We start from the raw sequence: 19,511 nt of genomic DNA, 5'->3' as shown, positions 1-19,511 counted from the left end.
GTGCATTCTCTGTGTGCATTTGCAAGCCAAGAATTGTATCTGGCTCAGTCCCTCTGAGGCCACTGGGGTGGGATGCGGCTACCCGCCCGTACCTTCTGCCACTTGGGGACCCTCGGGACGGTGGCAGCTGCTGGTGGCCCATCCCTCTGGCTGTACCGCCCTGTCACACTGGCCCACTTGGAGCAGGGCTACAAGCCAAGGTACAGAGCTCCTGCTGCTGCTCCGCTGGCTTTGCTGCTGCTCACGTGAGGCTGGGGCCAGCTGCGTCTCTCCTGGCCACTGCCACCACCTATTCCTGGGGTGCTGCTCCGGGCAGTCAGTAAATGCAGAAACATCCCTGCAAGATGTAACCCACCTTTTCAAAGCCTTCCTGCCCCCCAGCAATGAGGGATAGATACTTGCTCTTAACTAACAGCTAAGGTTATAAATTCTGCAGCAATTGTGGGTTCCCAGCAACAGAAGTCCTAAGAGTGGTTTGATGGGCCACATGCTGGCCCATTTACTCCTGGGGGCAATCATCTAACATTTGATTATTACAATTTTCTGTCACTTGACTAATCTCCTAACTTAGTTTGCACAGCATGTACTGCCAATGGGTGTAATATTTCCTGAAATCACTTAACTGAAGTAAGTAAATAAGTAAGGCTAATGTAATAGAGTTTACAGCGTGCTGACCTCCTGTGAATAATTTCAGCAGTAGTGAAGTACGGAATATCTTGAAAAGGAAAGGCTTCTTGTTATGCCTGCATGTGCATAGGTTGAGGCAAACTGTACAAGTTTGTGTTAAAATTAAACCAAGCAAAACATTTAGCTTTTTTGCCTGCAATGTATGAAGTTTTACCAGGGAATTAGACATTTATGAAACTGGTGACACTGCACCAGTCAAAGCCATGAGACACTACTGTCATTTCAGTGAATGAATCATAGTTGGAAAATGCACTCTTTATGTTGTTGATGAAGAAAATGTAACAGCATTTAGCTGGCTGCAAGCAAAAGAGGGAATCTGTAAATAATGCAGTGAAGGCTTCAGTTCAGGCTCTTCTGTATTCTTTCTCCGGGAATGAAAGAAAGGTTTAGTACAGGTTCTTCCACCAGGAGGTACAGATCACCAGCCCTTCAGTTCAGATCCAATAAATAACTTACCTTCTAGGGAAATAATTTGCCTGATCTGTGTAGGGAAGTACCAATGCCACGTCCTTGCATGATGAATTTGGACGAGGATGGGTGCCCCAAGGGGCTGTTTGGTCAAGCAGGAGAATGGAGAGCCTTTTTTCTGAGCAGAGGCTTAGAGTCTGACAGAGGAGGAAAATGGGAAAGCATGTCATGAGCTGGGAAAAGCTATTTAAGCAATCCAGTAACATTGGCGTGAGAACAAATAAGTTTGAACTGGCCCTTAGTCTGGAAACTTAGAAAAGCCTCCCAGCAGTGGGAGGGGGCGAAAAATATTGGCTAGTTTCTAAAATGGAAACAAAGTCTGTAACTGAGAGTGTCTGATGTGGTCACCTGTGACAGCAGGGCTCTGGGCTTTCTGATCTAGGGCCTAGATCAGCCTAAGGGAGACCTCCCGTGTGAGGAAGGATTTAAACACATGCTTTCCTGTGTGGGGCTGTATTTGCTAATGCGTGAGCTGCTGTAGTTTAAGGATGGGTTTTTTTAAAGTACGTTGCACATGCATAGTTCAGTTTTTGCAGACGCCGGCACGTGAGGCTTGCATATCTGGCCTTGCGACTGCTGCAGACACGTGGTTGCGCGTGGGCTGAGCCTGAAGAAGAGCAGCAGCACCTTCCTGTTGCATCATGCCCTGGCTGCAGCCTGGCACTGCTGGCCCCGACCTGGTGTGCGGGCGCCGACGCGCTGCACGCAGCCGGGCTGACTGGGCAGGGACTCGCCCCGGGTCTCCTCCAGCAGCTCGGAGCAGCGGTGCAGTGCTGCCAGGGCACCAAAAGCAAAAACTACCACAAACGAGCGTCAATCAGGCTAAAAGCACGACCGTCATGCTTGTTGGTAGGGCTTGATAGCTCCCTTGATGATTTTTTAAAAATAAATATTTAACAAGGGATTTTATAATCCCGAGTAGGCAAGTACTTTTTAAAAATGTTTGAAAGGAAACAAACTTTAACAGAATGAATTGGAGGCCAAGACCTGGTAGCGATAGATGTTTATATTAAGGGCTGGTGACTTCTGCCTGTCTGTCTTCACCACATACTGGAGCTGATCCCTTCTGGGAAAAGTACTTTCTACTGGGTCTATCTCCAAAATGAGCCTTCCTTCCTGAATAACCCTTCCTTTTGTAGGGAAAAAATTGGTTATGATGGCTGAAGTCGTTGCACAGTGATTCATGCGGTTGGTTGGTTAGAGATTTTTTGCCCCACTGGAAATTCTTTGTGAACAAAAGCGCTTTTTTCTGCTGCCACCATCACAATTAACATTCACACTCAACTGCAGGGTATCTGTGCAGCATCTTTCTTCTTTCTTTTATTTTTTTATTTGGGTACTTTCTCCTTTGAAAACTACTGGGTAGGATGACAGGGTTTAAAGTAGTCTTTATTTCACAATTTTCAGAAAATCAGCAGAGTGTGTATTTTCAGCAGCTGATGTCTAAATTTACAAGTTTACAGATTTCTCTTACGTGGTTCAAGTCTTCACCATCTAGCCAAATTCCACTCAGTGACTCACATTTCTGTTCAGTAGTACCTACCTGGCTGAGCATAGGGTTGTCATTTTGTTTTTGTTTCTACTTTCAATCCAAAGATGATAAAAGGGAGCATAAAGCAATACCAAACAGTTAGCTCAATTTAAGCTGTGAGAATCAAACCCTAAGTCTTCCCAAAGTCCTCTGCAAGGAACACCTCACCTGACCAGTACGAGACTTCAGTTAAACAAAAAAACCCTAAGAGACAAAAGCCTAAAACTCCTGACTTTTTCAGACCTGCCACAATTCACCAGGAGGAATAAAAAGTGTAGTCATCTCAAAGCACCTTCTCTCTGGTCACCCTGGGCTAGTGGCAGTCCCCTGGGTCCCTGACCCCCATCTCTGCTCTGTTCCCTGGACTAACGTCTAAACAACACCTTCCAGCATGCAGGAACAAGGCGAAAACCCCATTTCCAAAGCTTTCAGATGGACTTAGGGTTAGAGCTTGCAGGCCTCATCTCCATTTACCAAGAGGAAAGTCAACAAGAATCTTTTGTCTTGAAACAATTTTTAAGACTCTGTTAAATCTGTACCAAGTTGATTGTAAAGCTCAGAGAAGAAAAGAAATGCAAGGGAAAGCCAAAACTGAACTTTGGTATATGCCGGAAAGAAAAATAAAAGCTTCAAATTACATTGTTGCCTGAGCAGTTTGCACATGTTATCTGCCTCCAGGATAAATGAGGGTGTGGGCTGCTAACCTTAAATTGCTGAGGTTTATGCAATTAATCTTTTCTTTTTACCTTTTGTGGTGACACAGACTTCCCTGTATGACATGGTCCATAGACGTTTCCTTCCCGCAGACTGGGCTGAAAACTAAAGGTGTCGTTGGGCAGATGGCATCTGCTGAAGCCCAGTGATTTTACACCTGCAGGAATCTGCAGCAGCACATGGCAGAAGTGGGCACGAATGAAAGGCATGGTAAAGCCAGAAATGTGAGTCTAAAGACTTTTATTGTTTTTTCTGCTGTTTTTATTTTTACCCTTCAGTCGGGCATGAGTTTTTCTAGAAGAGCAAATGTACACGGAAACACTCAGGTAGATGGAAAAAGTCTCCTTTTGTGGTAGAAGGGAGTGGATCCATATCTCAGCCTTTTCTACTAGAAAATGCCACACAGCAAGGTACAGATGAATTTTTACTGCTTCTGTCATTATTAATCCAGTCTCCCTGTAATCTAAGGCATAGATTGTTTCCATCATCTCATGGAGAAGGCTTTATAATTTAACATTTTTTGATGCATTTCTTGGTAGCTGATGTTAAAATGCTACTTATGTATATATGTACAAACTAGTATTGAAGAAATGCTATGCTTAGATCATTACCTTTTTGTTAGCTAGACATGCTTTGTTTTCTGTCTTCCTTCTGTTACGAAACTCTGTCTTCAGCAGTGTGTGAAAGTCCAACTGATTATCTGTGGAGGGCTGATGTACGGACTGCAGCTGCTTTAGCATTCTCTTAAATTCTATTTAAACTCTGGAAACCTGTTTCTTCCCCTTCCTCATGTTACACCCCACGAAGTTGCACTTGAGCCATTGGAGGTAAATCAAGATGAAATCACCGCTGCTGTATCTTGCGGCTCCAGTTTAAGTGTGTATCTGCAGCTGAGAGGAAGAGAGAGGGAGGAGCTTAGTTCAGTTTTTAATCTTTGGCCAACATTCTCTTCTACTTAATCAATTCTTAGCTCAAATCAACTTGTAATTCAGTATTGATATCTGCAGTGCTTTCAACTCTGCAAATATGTAAATATGCATAACTTCTCATAAGTTTCATTACTACCAATAAGCCTGGTTGCTTATGTTAAAACATAGCATATGCACAGATGGGCCAATCTATCATAAGGATACATGGAGATCCTAACACACTGAAGCATTTACTTTAAGTACTTCTTAGAGTACAGGTCCAAGCACATAGATCAGCAGAACCCACTCAAATGTTTAAAATTAAGCCCATTTTGGGGGTGTTTTCACTGAATATGTATGGACTGCTTGCATTTGATTCTTGGGTGCATTGATGTCTAATAAAGAAAAAAAGAATCCAAGAAAGGCATGCACATTACACTAGTAATTCATCTTTTCCCCTGAATGCCTGATGACTAGAGAAAGGTTCCTTCCAGCGCAGAAGATGCAAGAATATCTTAGATGATCTTACTGAGAAGTACACAGTGCAGTGGGGTTCTTTATATGTAAAAATGGAGCCACTTGATCCCACTTCAGCCCGCCCTCTGAAGTGTGTTTTATTTGCTCTTTCAGGTTTGTGCAGAGCAATATCAAGGCAGCTGCACCACTTTTTAAAAACAGCATTATTTGTTGTCTACCACTGTTAGAAAAACACAGTGGTAATCTGTAGCTGAAATGCTAGGATTTGCCATAAGATATTCAGAGAGATGTTGCCTTGTGAGGAGTTGCCATCCTCAATACTCTAATTTGCTTTTCTGAGATTGAAAATTCTTCTTAAGGAAGTAATCTGTTACTAATTTACTATTTTTTGCTCTTCAAACCAGACCTCAGAGTCTGCGTATATTTTCCAAAAATATAAATTGAAACAAGCTGGGGAAACTTGTCTCTCAATTAACGTTCTCTTGCCACCTGAAAATATTTTTCCTCCTTTTGTTTGCTTGTGGTCCTGTACAAGTCTCCTCCTCTCACACGAGTCTTGTTTTTGGAGGGATGCTCCAAGCTCGTGTTTGAGCATTAGTTGCATCAGGCTTTATTGTAACGCCGAGCTGGAAGAAGGCATGTTCCTGGCTCAGGGTTATGATTGTCTGTCAGAAAAGAAAACGGAATTGTCTTTTGGAAGAATTTGAAGTGGCTGGCGTCTTCCCCCAGGATAACTTTTCTTTTACAAAATGCAAATAAATCTTGTACACAGGATGAGATGATAGATTAGCTTCACTTCATTGCAAGCCAGTAAATCAAGCAACGTTGTTTCCAGCAGGAGAGTCGAACAGTAAGGGCTTTCGGAACAAGAGGGCCTCCTGCAAGCTGGCCGCTGGAGGAAAGCGGTCGGGTGTTTCTGGAGCCGGCAGTCCCGCGTCTCTGCCCAGCCTCGGGGCTGCAGCCTGGCCTGCCGGGCCTCGCTGACGGCAGCGGCAGACGAAGGGCCCCAGCTGCTTCTGAGGGACCCTCACTCTGCCCAGAGCCTTTTGGGGAGCAAACGAGGACCCTCTCTGGTCAAAGTGGCCAAATATCGGTATGGCGCAAGACAGCCTGACTCTGCACTTGTTCGAAGTGCGAGGCCAGTTCTTCCACTGAAATTTTTACTCCTAGAAAACGGGATGTGCAATGTTCCTGTTGATCTTTTTTTTTTTTTTTTTTTTTTTTTTCCTGATGCTTTCTGCCAGGGCTCCAGCTGAGTCTGCAGGAAAAAAAACATTATTTGAATGATATAATTTGAGGGAACTGAACAGGGGAGCAGAATCTTTCACCTTTGGTAAGAGTTCAGAGAACTTTCAGAGCTGGTGGGCAGGCACTGTAGGGTACAACAGCCCCTGACTTTGCGTGCTGTTACTGTCCCTCTGAATAAACACAGCTATTTTCTTACACGGAAATCTAGGAGCTAAACACCTTGAAACTTTCCTGCTTCTCTAGTGGTCCACTGCAACCTGCTCCTTAGTCCTCCTCATTTACTTTAAAGCACTTGTAATGTTCTTCTTAAAACAAAGATACTTAATTAAATGATGTTTTGTCAGCCAGCACACGCCAGTAATTTCTTACTAAGGGCTGGCAGCTGCTTCTCTAGCTGCATTGATGCCTGTTTTCAGAATGGCTTGTCTGAGAGCTGGTAAACTTCGACTAGGTATTGGAAATATTTCTAGTCAACTTTACATTCGTTTTTCCCCCAGTCTTTTGCTTTACATATTCTCAGAAATGTGGTAGAGCATACTGCTGAAATATTAGCGTTAAAAAATACAGGTAATGTTGTTATTTTATTTGTTATTCATTTCCAAAGCTGATTTTTGCTTGTAGTTGTTTATGTATTTAACAGTACCTGATCAAGCAGAATTTTGCAAGCAGAACTCAATGTTGTATGTTGTAGCACAGCTTTGCTTTTTCGCAGTTTCAGTCTGAGGAATCACCTAATCATGGTACTGCTATTTAAGAGAACATTGTAATTGAGACTCAAGCAAAAAGGATTTGAGGCACTGAAACAGCTATGATTTGTAGGAGGAATTTGAAATAATAACACGAAAATCCCTTTGCCTGCCTGCATGCATCAGATCACATCTGACTGTGGTGTGCACTGACAGGAAGCAGAACAGTTTGAGCACATAATTCCTAATTGGTTTCTCATCAGAGATTAAGCTGCACAGAATTGGTCTCCACACCCACAGAACCAGTTCTGGAAACAGATATTAATTCAGCTACAAGCTTAACTACCTTTCCCAGGCTGGTGTGACTCGCATGTCCTGGCTGGCGAAATCTTAGCGAGCTTCTTCGTTTTAAGGAGAACGTTACAAGGACATCAGTAACACATGCATGTTAATTAGCAGTGGACTTTACGGGGGAGTTCCCACAAAGATTCATCACCACTTTAATTCAGGCAAGTCCAGTACCACGCTCAGTTATGCTGTTCCACAGCACTGAGCAGAAGAGGGCAGGACCAGGCTCTAGAGGATGTGTTTTGGTAGCTTAGGGCCCAGTCTCCAATAAACAAAAATTATTTGCTGATACATTTATTGGACAGGGACGTTGGTCACCATCCTGCTACAAACAATGTCCTGGAACCGAAACCATTGCACAACCTTAGCTAGAGAACAGCTTCCACTCCCGCTAGAAACACTTGGTGTTCCCCTAGTCCTTTTCTCTGGGAGCAGGTTGTAAGCTTTAGTGCACAGCCTGCTCCCAGAGGCGTAATAGGCCCTATCAGCGGATATCAATAGGCACTGTCAGCGCTATTTAATAAGTGAGAAAACTGAGTGAAAGAGAGTGTGTTATTTGCCCAAGACCCAAAAAGGAACCAGTGTTAGGACCACAAACTGATAGTCAGAGCACAGTAGGTGGGCTGCTAGTTTCAGCTTCTTCATCTCACAGTGCATTTCCCGCTTTCGATCGCTGCATTATTCTTCAGTATGGAGTGCAGCACTCAGCATTGCAAAACTCGGCAAGCTCATCCAAGCTCCTTCACACCTACTCCTCCTCTAGCCGCTAAAATTTCTGTTCCTAGCTGCATATTGTGTGTCTGCTTGATGTGGTAGGTTCTCTCTGGCCTGTACCACTCTTCCCATCTGTTGAAAACTGCTTGTAGACAGTCCTGTCTGGGGTTTTGCTCTCCTCCTTCCAGGTCCCTGAATATGAATGGACCTGGCAGCTGTCACCCTGGGACTGGGTGGCAGGGAATGTTTTTGAACTGAGTTATCTTAAAAAGCACCATTAATGATGTTACTTTCACACAGTTCTTCAACAGGGAGTGTTTTTCTGGTCAGAACTGGCTTAATCAGTCATTTTTGTGGATCAAAGTGGGGGGGAGGAGGAAACAGTAAAATATAGTTATAATTTAAGTTGTAGATGTTTACAGACCTATAACTTAAGTTATAGACGTAAGTAGTGGAGTTAGATGCAATTTCTGTAGAGCTGAGGTGCAGAATAAGAAATTCTTGCTCCACTGAATTCACTTAGTTTCGCCGTTGAGAGCAGAGAGTCAGAGATTTTACCTGAAGCATTTGTTTTTCCTGTTTGAACGTGTCGTATTGGAGAGCCAGCTGCTGTATATTGATGCAGTCCCTGAAGGTGCTTATCCTTAAAGCCAGAGGATGTGGTCTGAGAGGTCAAGCATCCATGAGATCTTTTTTTTCCCTCTAGATTAGATCTAAGAGTGTCTCTGTGTCGCGTTACGATGTGTGGACCCTTGTGCCGGAGGCTGGGCATCAGCTGTGCTGGGGCCTGGCCTTGACTCCCAAGAATGCTTTGCAATGTGGGAGCAGTCAGCTGCCCCTTCCCTGCTCACCTAACTGCTCTGTGGGCTGTTCCTGAAAAATGAAAAGTTCCCACGGGGTGTCATGCGAATTCATTAAGTAGTTTGTAATGCATTAAAAGATTCCTGGATCAGAGGAGCCCTCGTAAGGATACAGTGTAATTAAAGCATAGCTTACTTTAGGATATGTCATTAGTAGGGTTATCCCTCACATGTTCTGTGATCTGTAGTTATTAAATGTTATCTCATGATCACATGGCACTCGGTCTGACTGCAGCGGACGCCGTGGCTGTGGGAGGAATGCTAGGTGTAAAGGCTGAAGAGTTGCTGGAAGTCATCCTCCCCTGCAAACCTGCTGGACACCTGGTGGGAGAGGGCTAAGCCCCGCTGAGCAATTCAGGTAGCAGGTTGAACGGCAGAATCTGTCTCCACTGACAAGGAGCGTGCAGAGACCTGAGAGACAACGGCCTGGATTTATTCCACCAGAATTCAGGCACTTCAGTGGAGTGCATGAGATAGGACTCGTCCTCTCTGGTGCACAGAGACATATTCCTTGCAGTTAGCATCCTTCCGTAAGTGTGTTTGAAGTCAGGTAGCATCAGCTGAGCAAATGTCCCCACTCCCCTTTCTCTCTCCCTCGTGGCGCCCGTCTCCGCGTGGAGGTACTCCATGGAGAAGGGACCACAGGGCTTGCTGGGTGAGCAGCGACGCACCCCGCGAGGCCGCGTCCGCCCGGGCCGGCGGCTCCGTCCCACGCTGCCGTACAGATGCGGCATTGCCAGTCTGCTCTGCTGACCCACTTGGAGCCTGGAGAGAGAGGATTGGAAAGAGAGATTAAGATTAAGACTTATTGTGAAGCTGTATTAAGTTAAGACTTTCACATTTCCATACATTTTGCTTTGTGAATTGCGTTGTTATTTTAAGGTAAGTAGGGCAGGCCTGCACAGAGGATACGTGGTGTGTACGCAGATCGGGAGACCGTCCTTTCGCAGGTAGGAAGACTTCCCTCAGCAAGCGTTGCCAGCGTAGCACGTAAACAGCCAGGGCTACGTTTGGCTCTCCGGAGCTTGCCGTCTGAAACCTCAGGGGCTGGGAGGCGCGTTGCTGCTCGTTCGCCCCACGCTTGGGCTCCAGGAAACCGGAGTGCAATCGGCAGGAAACCAGCTGTTTTCCCTCAGGCCAGGCAGCCAAGGACCCGAGCCCAGCGAAACTCTCCACCCGCCAGCTTCCCCGGGGCTTGCCAGCTGAATTTATGATAAACCCCGTTACCGAAAGCTTTTAAACTTTTACTAATTTCTAAAAAGAGAGATTGCCATCCATGAAAAATCCTACTATAGGTAACTATTGCATCCCGTGTCAGTGTTGTCTGATGGTCTGTTCATGCGGATGCTGTAGCTCCTGCAGTGATGTTGTGTTGTGTTGTGCTTGTCTGGACTGGAGGAAGGTTCAGTAGGGGATGCAAAGGTGCTCTTGGGGTGAGTTGCACTAGCTGTGTTGAGCAGGTCATTTGCCATTGTTACCAACACAAATATCATACTGCAAAAACATAATATATTTTGTGCCACAAAAGAGATAAGAACTACTTTAAAGCATTTTAGAGGGTTCTCTGTTTGTCTGTTTTTTTTTTTTTTTTTTTTTTTTTTTTTTTTAATATAGAACTCCTCTTGGCCCCACAGACCAGCCCATCTGATTGATGACTTACCTGTTGTCTAAAGACTCAGGATTTTCAAAGTGTAGGAAGCCAAATAGTTTAATCAGGACAAGCTCTCTTTTCTGAGACAAAAGGGTCGCCACTAATACCCAGGGTGCCACCGTGCAGCTGTGCCCTCCATCTCCCCATGCCTGATCACCTCCTTTCCCCTCACCCGCTCGCCTTTGCACACTGGCAGTAACCTGCAGCCATGCCAAGGGTTGTTTTCTTTGATTTTTTTTCCTCCCTTGACAAACCACAGGGAGGTTTGCCACGCGTTTTCAGCTAGGACAGCATGGAGATTAATGGAAGGCTATGCAGCTGAGGAGGGACTATCTTGCTTTTCTGAAAGAGAATGGGTATATTGGGAACATAGCAAGAAAGTACATTAGTTGATTAGGAAGCTATAAAGCAAGGGACAAAGCCTATGACTTTTTGTTTAGGTAACGCCGTTGAAGATTTGGGCCATTGCGGTGTCTGGGTTGCTGTGCCTTCTAAGGCATGGGAGGTCAAAAGCGGAAAGGGAAGGGGAATCGTTTTGTTGGCTTTACATCTCGGTGTACTATAGGCAGAAGTATTAGCGGGCGCTATTTCCCCATGGCTTTGTCTAATATGCTGTAGCTCCAACCTAAGCTTTTCTTGTGGACAGCGTATGCGCAGTTCCTTTTTCCTGCCTGTCTTTTCTGATTTGGGATCAGTACGATTTGGTATCATTCTGCATCCTTTCTCTTTGCAGGAACATTAGTTTTTCTCCCCTAGCCAACTACCTATTTTCATGGAAATTTAATATATATGGAGATTTAGGAAACAAGATAGAAGTAGTGCTTACCCATGGAGGCGGTATTAGGAATAAAGTTAATGCAGCAGGTGCAGAGGTACAAGGCAAATGCATTTTTTCCCCCAAGTTGTGCACTTTCCTCTGTAGCTGCAGGTTTTTCTGTAAAGTCTCACTGTTGTACCCTATGTGGGTCTCTACATGCCTAGGGGTTAAACTGTTCAGATTGAGAAGAACCTGGCTGGACATCGCTCCATAGGGGCCTGCCCGTCTATGTTTTCTTCTTCCCGTGAAACACAGGAGGAGGGTGGGCAGGTGGGTGGCACCCCAGCACGGCACAGACACAGCAGGCACAGGCACCTGGAGCAAGTGCCTTGGATACAGCTCACGTGGGCCACTTCCAAAGACAGCCACACATACACAGTGCTGTCATTCGGTCAAACGGCTGAAAGCAGGCTCCTGATATTTGTGAGGTTGTCTGTCTTACAAAAATCAGCTAGAGTAATCAGCCAAATTACAGCAGTAATGCACCTTTTATTACATAACCAGTAATACAGTTTTATAATTTTGTATGTGAAATGCCGATGGCATTTATTATGTCAATTAAGATGAGCACATTATTTAGGAAGCCCCGTAGGAGTCAATCATGACTGCTCACATAGTCCTACTTTGGCCACATGATTGACTGACTTCCTTTGAATAGGTAGAGCATTTGCATTTGAGAAGCAGTTACCCTCAGCCTGTTGATTTTGCTACAGCTTGTCATTGTATTTGGAGTCTGAGCTTGTAGTTCTGGCACAGTCTGTTTGTCAAAGTCTGGTTTATTGAACTACAGAAAATTGAAGAAATTGAAAATACCCACTTTCACCGATACGGTACTTGGCCGTATGAAGCATGCCAGCAATCAGTCTTAGAAGTGCTGCCTCCTGCTGAGGTAAGTTCATTTCTAAGATGTACTACTACTACTGCGAGTAGCTTAACCTGGTGTTATGTGCTCTCTTACTCAAATCTTGTTCAGTTGTTCCGCATATTCTCAAATTATTCCTGGGCTGAAATTTTTCATTTTAATATGCTGAGTAAAGTTTTGTATCCACGAAATTGTCAGGAAGAGCAATTCAGGTTTGTGTGGGCGTGTGAGAGACACAGACAGAAAAGCAAAGAATACATTTCCATACATTCCAAGCAAAAGTTTCAGATATATAATTCCACAACAAAAAGCTCTTTCCAGCTTTGGTTTGTTCTGTAAATTCCAGCATGAACCACAGAGCGAACTGTCTTTTCAAACAATCTGGTTCTGGTTTTTGAAGTTATTGTGCATACAGGCACAGTGTGACATTTGTGTTAGGTTTCATGGCTTGAGCTACAACTTAAAAAGCTGGGGTTATTCACCTACTGCACAGTACTGCTGGATTTTTCTATTCAGCTGAAAATGTCTTTCATCACCAAAGGCTCTTTGATTGTTATATGCTCTGAGAAGGACTTTTTGATTAATAACTTTGAAAAACTGACTGTCTTAAAGCTGGGGCCTGAGGGAGGAGGGGTTCTGGAGTTCCTGTTTGTTGTCTCAGAGACAATTCTGATGTGCTGAACATATAAATATAATTATTTTCCTTTAAGAACCAGCTCTTTCTTACAATCTTAAAAGTCAGGCTGCATTCTTACCTGCTAAATCATTATCTCCAGGAACCCTGACTCATCTCCAGCTACTGGCTTCTTTCTTGCAGGTATGCATCTCATCTCTACCCATAACAAATCACATCTGGAGCTGGGCTACTACTAATTAGATATCAGCCACAAAGGAAGTTTTATGACTTTTCTATAGATATATTTTTTTTAAAAAAAAAGGAAGCAGGAGGAAAAAGAAAGAGAAAGATACTACACATAGGAGGAACGGTGTTTCTAAGACCTGAAGATAAGTTCTTAGGTACCTCTGTATTTTATAACCTTTCTTTGAACAAAGTTTCAAATCTAGGTAGATGGATTCACTCCATTGGCCTGAAGAACAGCTATCCCAAGTTTTGTGCAAACTATTACACGATATTTTTCAGCAAGATATTTGGAATGTGAAACACTGTCTTTCTGGATGAAAAATACTCTATGATATCTATCATATCTACACGAGTCACTGTATGGTGTTTTCCACAACTCTTGCCTAGTATTCTGAAACAAACAGGTTGCTGCATGCTCCCCAAAGTAAGTACTACCTCTGATAGTAAAGTGCAAGTATAATCTATAAAAAGCTTCAGTGGGAGAGATGCAGTTAGTGGTACAAAATATGATACCAGAAAAGTTGAGAGGCTTACTGCTGGGAAACAAAATTTGATTTTAAAGAAAGGTGTTAAGTTAGAATAGTATTTAAATTTATCTAACTAGAGGCAAATAGTTTTATGTGAGCATTCAAATTGATGTCTTGCTACAAAACTCTGAATATGAAGTAGGCAGCATGTTTTTATAACCTGGAGTCTCATTGGAATAGTAGGGGCTGTATTTTCCTGAGTACTGCTCCAATTAATCCTTCTTGACCTGAGAGTTTTGAACTTGCGCTTCTGCACAAGTTGCTACAACTGGAGAGCAAAGTAGGATCTCTGTGCCCTCCTAGCTGTGACCCACTCTTCTCCCCTTGTGTGGGTGAGCCACTAGATGGGGACAATGCCCACATCTCCTGGCGTGCCAATGTTTAGCCACTGGCAGCTGGGCTAAGGAGTCATTAAAGAATTAATTCTGTGACTGTGAAATGTATAAAGTCTCCTAGCAATTTTATGCTGGTAATGCTGTTGTCACACAGCTCTTCCTGCACACCAGCCTTTGGACCTCACAGAGCCATGTTGAAGCATATAAAAGGACTGTGGCTCACCTGAAGATGCACATTTGTAGGTGATAACAGCCCGTGCAGGTGCTGGAGGAAGGACTCCAGCATGTCTTTATTGTCGTGGTTCAACTAGTAAGAGCACGACAGCACTGTCAGTAGTACCTCTACCTTCTTCAGTGTTATGTGGCAGAACAACAGGGCAGGGAAAGGTATCCCCTTTTAACCAGGAAGTATAGTATTTGTTATGCACTTTGATAGAGTCCAAAAATAAAACAGAGACATTAACAGAATGTTTTACTTAAACACATACACGCAGAGAGAAAAACCCTAGTAGCTGGAGACCTTTCTGTACCGTTCATAATCCATTTTCCTTGCACATGCTGGCCACTTTCCCTTGACTCTGAAGATTTCATTATCCCTAAGCCATGTCACTTCAGAGATATTGGAGCTAAATTCCTCTATTTGTTTTGCAGTTTATCGGTGTCACACCTCTGTCTTCTAGTGCAGCCCTTTCATGGGCTTGTCTTTCACCATTTCAAATTTAAGCTGGTTGTTGCCCTTCCAGGTCCTATGTAACTGCTTCTCTGGATTTTAGACTTATGTTCTCTTCTGTTCATCTTCATTCCTTTCTGTGTTAACTGCTTCCTCACTATTTTTTCGTTGCTTCATTCTTTTTCTTTTAGCCTTAGTTTTTCGTTTTAGCTTCCTGATGCTTATTCCATTTTGTGCCAGTCTACTTTCAATGCAACCTCTTAAATTGCAGGGTTAATATTTGACGGTGTGAATGGGCAGAAGGTGGAGTTGGAGAAGCTTTACCACTCTATTTAGCAAGCACTTTTTTGCTGCACTGGTGCCAGTGTAACTGGAATGGTAAGTCTTTAAGCTTGAGGTTGTTTAAATGCTTCAGTGGATAGGAAGAATACAGGCTTGGCTGTGCAAGGGGCTGAAGTGCGCTCTCTCTACCTACTTCTTATGTTTACTCTTCATGCTTTCTGTGCATGTCTATCTTGTTATTTTCTTAAACCTTTTTGATGGCTGTAATTTCCTAAGCAGCAAAGATAATACGATCCATAAGATGCAAGCTCCTTCAAAGTGATGCATTGAGTTGGGTAACTTTTTAAAAAATATATTACCATAATACTGGCTTTCACTGTGGTCATAGCTGCAGGAGTTACTTCTGCCCTAATGTGACCATTCTTATTGAAGTCTGTGGCTGAAAATTGTGGCAGTATTGATATCCAAGATGACAGTGTTCTGTCTTCGTGTGTACCCAATTCCTGTGCTTCAGCTCTCCATATTGGATTGGAGCTTGTTTTACTGTAGTGTTATATTACTATGTGTTTCTAACAGCCTTCTGTTATTTATAAATCAGTATTTATTTTTATTTATCTGAATTAAGCTGTGGTAGGCACTGTACAAATATGCTATGTCTGGGGCTTGAATTGTTGAAGACTTCTGGCACTGTAGTGAAGCAGCAAACCACAGCATTGTCTTTTTGGAAGTAGTACCAACACCACCTCAAAAAGCTCTTCCTGCCGATCACCTGTGGTGCAACTAGTCTCTGTAAATACAGCTTACGTGATCTGACCCTCAGAGGTCTATGCCTGCTCCTATTTTAAGACAGTGTAAGGCTCCCAAGATGACATTCTAGCCCTGCTGAGGTTAGTGATGGTGTTGACACTGACTGCAAATGAACCTAGGATTCCTCCGTCCTCCTCCCCCAAGCACAGGCCTTGAAGAAGAGGCTCTCAGCCAGGTAACTGTTGCCTTTTTTGCGCGGCCATGGAGCACCATCTACCTGTACAGGATTCCTCGTTCAAAGTGTGCTTCATTATTCACGATTAGTGGGAAGAACAAAACCAGTTATCACCAGATCAATTTGAAATCCCTTTTACCCTCTCTCCTTCATTTTTCATGAGGAACTATTAGCGAAGCTTAACACCAAGGCTTTAAGCTTCTTAAAAGGACATGAACTAAATTATGTAGATTGTTACAACATCACATTAATGTTATAAATGACTGCAAACATTGCAAAGCAACTTCTAACAGAATGTGCAAAACAACTCCTTTCCACAGGCTCAGCACTAATGCCCTTGACAGTACAGTCACCGGTCAAAGATGGATAGTGATGGCTTCCTTACTTGAGTGTGTCCAGTCATTTAACAAGGTTCTTTGTGGGTGAAAGTCAACCAGATTAGCCAGAAGAGTTTTTCAGATTGGAAAGGAGCTTCTGTTATCATCTAGTCTATCATCTAAATCTTCTAAATAGCACAGGCCATAGGACTTGCATTAAGGCCTCCTACAGGTTTGGTGGTGGTTATTAATTAACGTGGATGTTTTCATTTCCCTAGGCATTAGCAAGTATTTGTAATTTATGTAAACGCTGTGAAATTCAGGTACAGTATCCCATGCTTGCAATTTTTCACTGGAAAATCATAAGCATGTCAGGTTCAAAAAGAGTATCTGTAATGCAGCCAGGAAAAGCCTGGAAACTTTTGAGGACATAACGTAGGACAGAACTGGTGCAGCTTTTTTCTTGTCCCTTTTGCTTCAACGGTAGTAATAACCGTTCATAAACGCCTTAATGTGGCAAGTGATCAGCTTCTTCCAGAGTCATGAGGAGCCTCTGTCCCCAACTCCCCTTTAAAAGGGGACGCTAAAGCAGCTGGCAGCGTTTCCCCTTACTTTCACACTGAGCACGGTTAATTTCGGTTGCATCCTGCTGCCTGCAGTCTCTGCCGCCCAGGTCCGCCTGGCAGAGGCAGTCAGCCCATCTCACGCACTGCCGCTGCTGTCGGAGGGCTGCCTCTGCTCGTTTTGCCCGCGCCGGGGCTTCTTGGATCCCTTTTACTGCAGCAGGACATGGCCGTAGGGCAGCGATGTCTCTCTTCCTCAGTTGTCGTCGTGAAAGTAATCCTAGTCACTTGAGCGCTGCAGCAGCGTTCCCAGCTGTACCCAATCTGCATCGGGGAACCACCACGTTGTGTGTGGGGGCGGGAGGAGCGGGGCTTGGTGAGAGACCAAGAGTTGGCTGTTGGCATGCCAGGACCTCAGTCTAGGGCTATTTGTCCTCGGTGAAGGTGCCGGCATCCTGCTGGCCCCAGTTCCTCACGCTGCAGCTGGGAGCAGTTACCCACCTCTGCGGGTGCGTGCGTTCAATCCTTGCCTCACATCCTTGGGTAACGGGGGGTTTGGCCACACAAGGTGGTGTCGTGGGCTGGCTGGACTTTACACCGGAGCCACGGGTTGAGCTTTCAGCAAGCTAACGAGAGACAAGCTTCGGATCCTCCTGCAGCCAAGAAATAGCTGTTTCCATGCTTGGGAACATCACCGAAGCAACCAAGTTTCTGGAGTGAGCTTATTGTGATTTATGGTGCACAGGGAGAACACCTGTTTAGGTTAATGTTTGTGCAGCAACACAAGAGGATGTGACAGGAGAGTGGAGAAACGGCAAAAAAAATTGTGCGTTCCCCTGGGAACCCCAGGTGCTAGGCATTTCTCAAACACTTAGTGTCCCACAGCTCTTGCAAAAGGGACTGTGATAGGTTCCTGCCACTCACTCCTGTAAACTGGCTGGCGAACAGAGTGGAGGTAACCGGAACGTGCGGTGACTGCTTGGGTTTTCAGAAACAGCAGGTGGTCTGGCCACAGCCTGTCTGGGTTGTCACTGCCTGGTGTTACCTGGTGCTTTCACTAGTATTGCAAAAAGTGAATGTGGCCTTGGGGATTTGCTCCCTTGACTGGATTTATCACAGTCACGATTTGCCGATAACTTGCAGGATTTGGAGACGAACGCAAAGACACGTCTTCTCACCCGCCATGGAGGTGGTGCAGAAGGGCCAGGGCGGAGGCGAGCTGTCAGGAGCCCTTCGGCTCTGTCCGTGCTGCCGTTCTTCCAGCTCACCCTAAACGGCTGGTGAGACGCTGAAAGGCATTCACAGATGTATTTTACCTGGAGAAATTAATAATTAAAGAATCAAGGGGTCAGAGACTTGTCCTCCCACCGCGTTATGGTCCCTTTGTGTCCCCTGAGCTACAGGCAGTGTCATCGAGCACACAATGTTCGGGTTAATACGCTCAGGCCGAGAGCCAGGGTATTTGCTGCAGTTTTGCCGGAGTGAACATGCTAAGCTTCTTGTATAGTACAACTTACGTCCGCTTACAATTTTCTGTGCTTTATCTTGATGCGAGTTATCCCATCTCGCTGCATGCCAGCGTTGCCTTAGGTATTTTAGAGATGGCGCTCTCACTCAAGACCATTAGATGTAAAGTAGCAGTGACTGGCACCCTTACTTTAACCGAAATAGCAGAGGTCTGCCCAATTTCACAGCCATTTTAAGTATAGCGTTGTCAGAAATAGACAGGCCAGGTCTAATTCCACTTCTGTTGAAGTCCTTGCTAATCTTATTTTTGCATTTGGCAGCAAAGTCAGGTTGAAGCTGGGCCTTCTTGAAGTAGAAAAGAATTGAGCAATGTTATTTTTGTCGCATTTTATTGATTTCTAGTTTATTTTTTTGCTATTTTTAAAGCCACAATACCACAAATTCCAAATTCTGTTGTATCTTTTGGGATTTTCTTCTGTTATTTGAGCTTTTCAGTACTTAATCCAGGATGATCATCTTTGTCTTTTTCTCGATTCATTTTACTATATATGTCAACTTAATAGGGTCAAATAATACATTTTTTAATTCCTATATAAAGATATCAGGTTGAGTTGTTTCCTGTACTGTACAAAGATGCTTTTTCTTTCTGTAATAATTGTATGTAAAGTTCTGATGAATATTTTTATCAAGGGGAACATTTATTGCAATATCGACTATTTTTTAAATTCACAAGAATTCAAACGGGTGATGTTTTTAATACAAATGAAGCTACTGCTAATCGGGAGACAGAGCTTATGCAGAGCAACCACACAGAAACATAGTCTTGTGAGCAAGAAATATTATCATACACACACTTAGCATAATTGCTACATAAGAATAGGATCTAGCAAAGCATTAAAGTGAATGTTTGACATTTAAGCATCTGGATAGAGTTAGTGGGGCTCTCATTTTACCTTTATGTCAGAACCCCCCTGCCATGTTAAAGTTAATTTCTTAGGTTTGAAGCCCATGAGCTTTACATAAAAATAAGGTTTAGCTTTATTTTAAATGAAAATACTCTCAGTTGTAGTAGTCCTTTTTCTGTTTTGTTTTTTTGTTGTTTTTTTATTATTATTATTCTTTCCCTCATTTGCCCTCAAACATGGGTGTCTGAGGCTGACAAATTGTCTCTGCAAATTAAGTCAAGCTGGAAGCTAGGGTACAGTGTTATGGCATAGCAGCAAATAAGATTTACATTTTCAAGCAAGAGTAGTAATTAGGCCATTGCATATTTTATATCTTCATGTTTATTTTCAAAGAGGTATATCAAAATAAACATAGATGTAATGAGACATAAGTACTCCAAAGAGCAGTCAGGGTTCATCAAGTAAAAACTACAAATTACTATTCAGTTTTGCTGCCACCCACAGTGTTTACATCTTCAAAATACCAGCAGGCAGGTACTCTGGCCAGCACTTGCTAATTGGGTCTACAGTTAGGGACATACTGGGTTTCTTTAATGTGAATTATGGAGGAAATAGACCTAATCTTGAGAG

Source organism: Rhea pennata, chromosome 4 (genome assembly GCF_028389875.1).
Source record: "Rhea pennata isolate bPtePen1 chromosome 4, bPtePen1.pri, whole genome shotgun sequence".
Lineage (NCBI taxonomy): Eukaryota > Metazoa > Chordata > Aves > Rheiformes > Rheidae > Rhea > Rhea pennata.
This window is presented reverse-complemented; position numbering follows the sequence as displayed.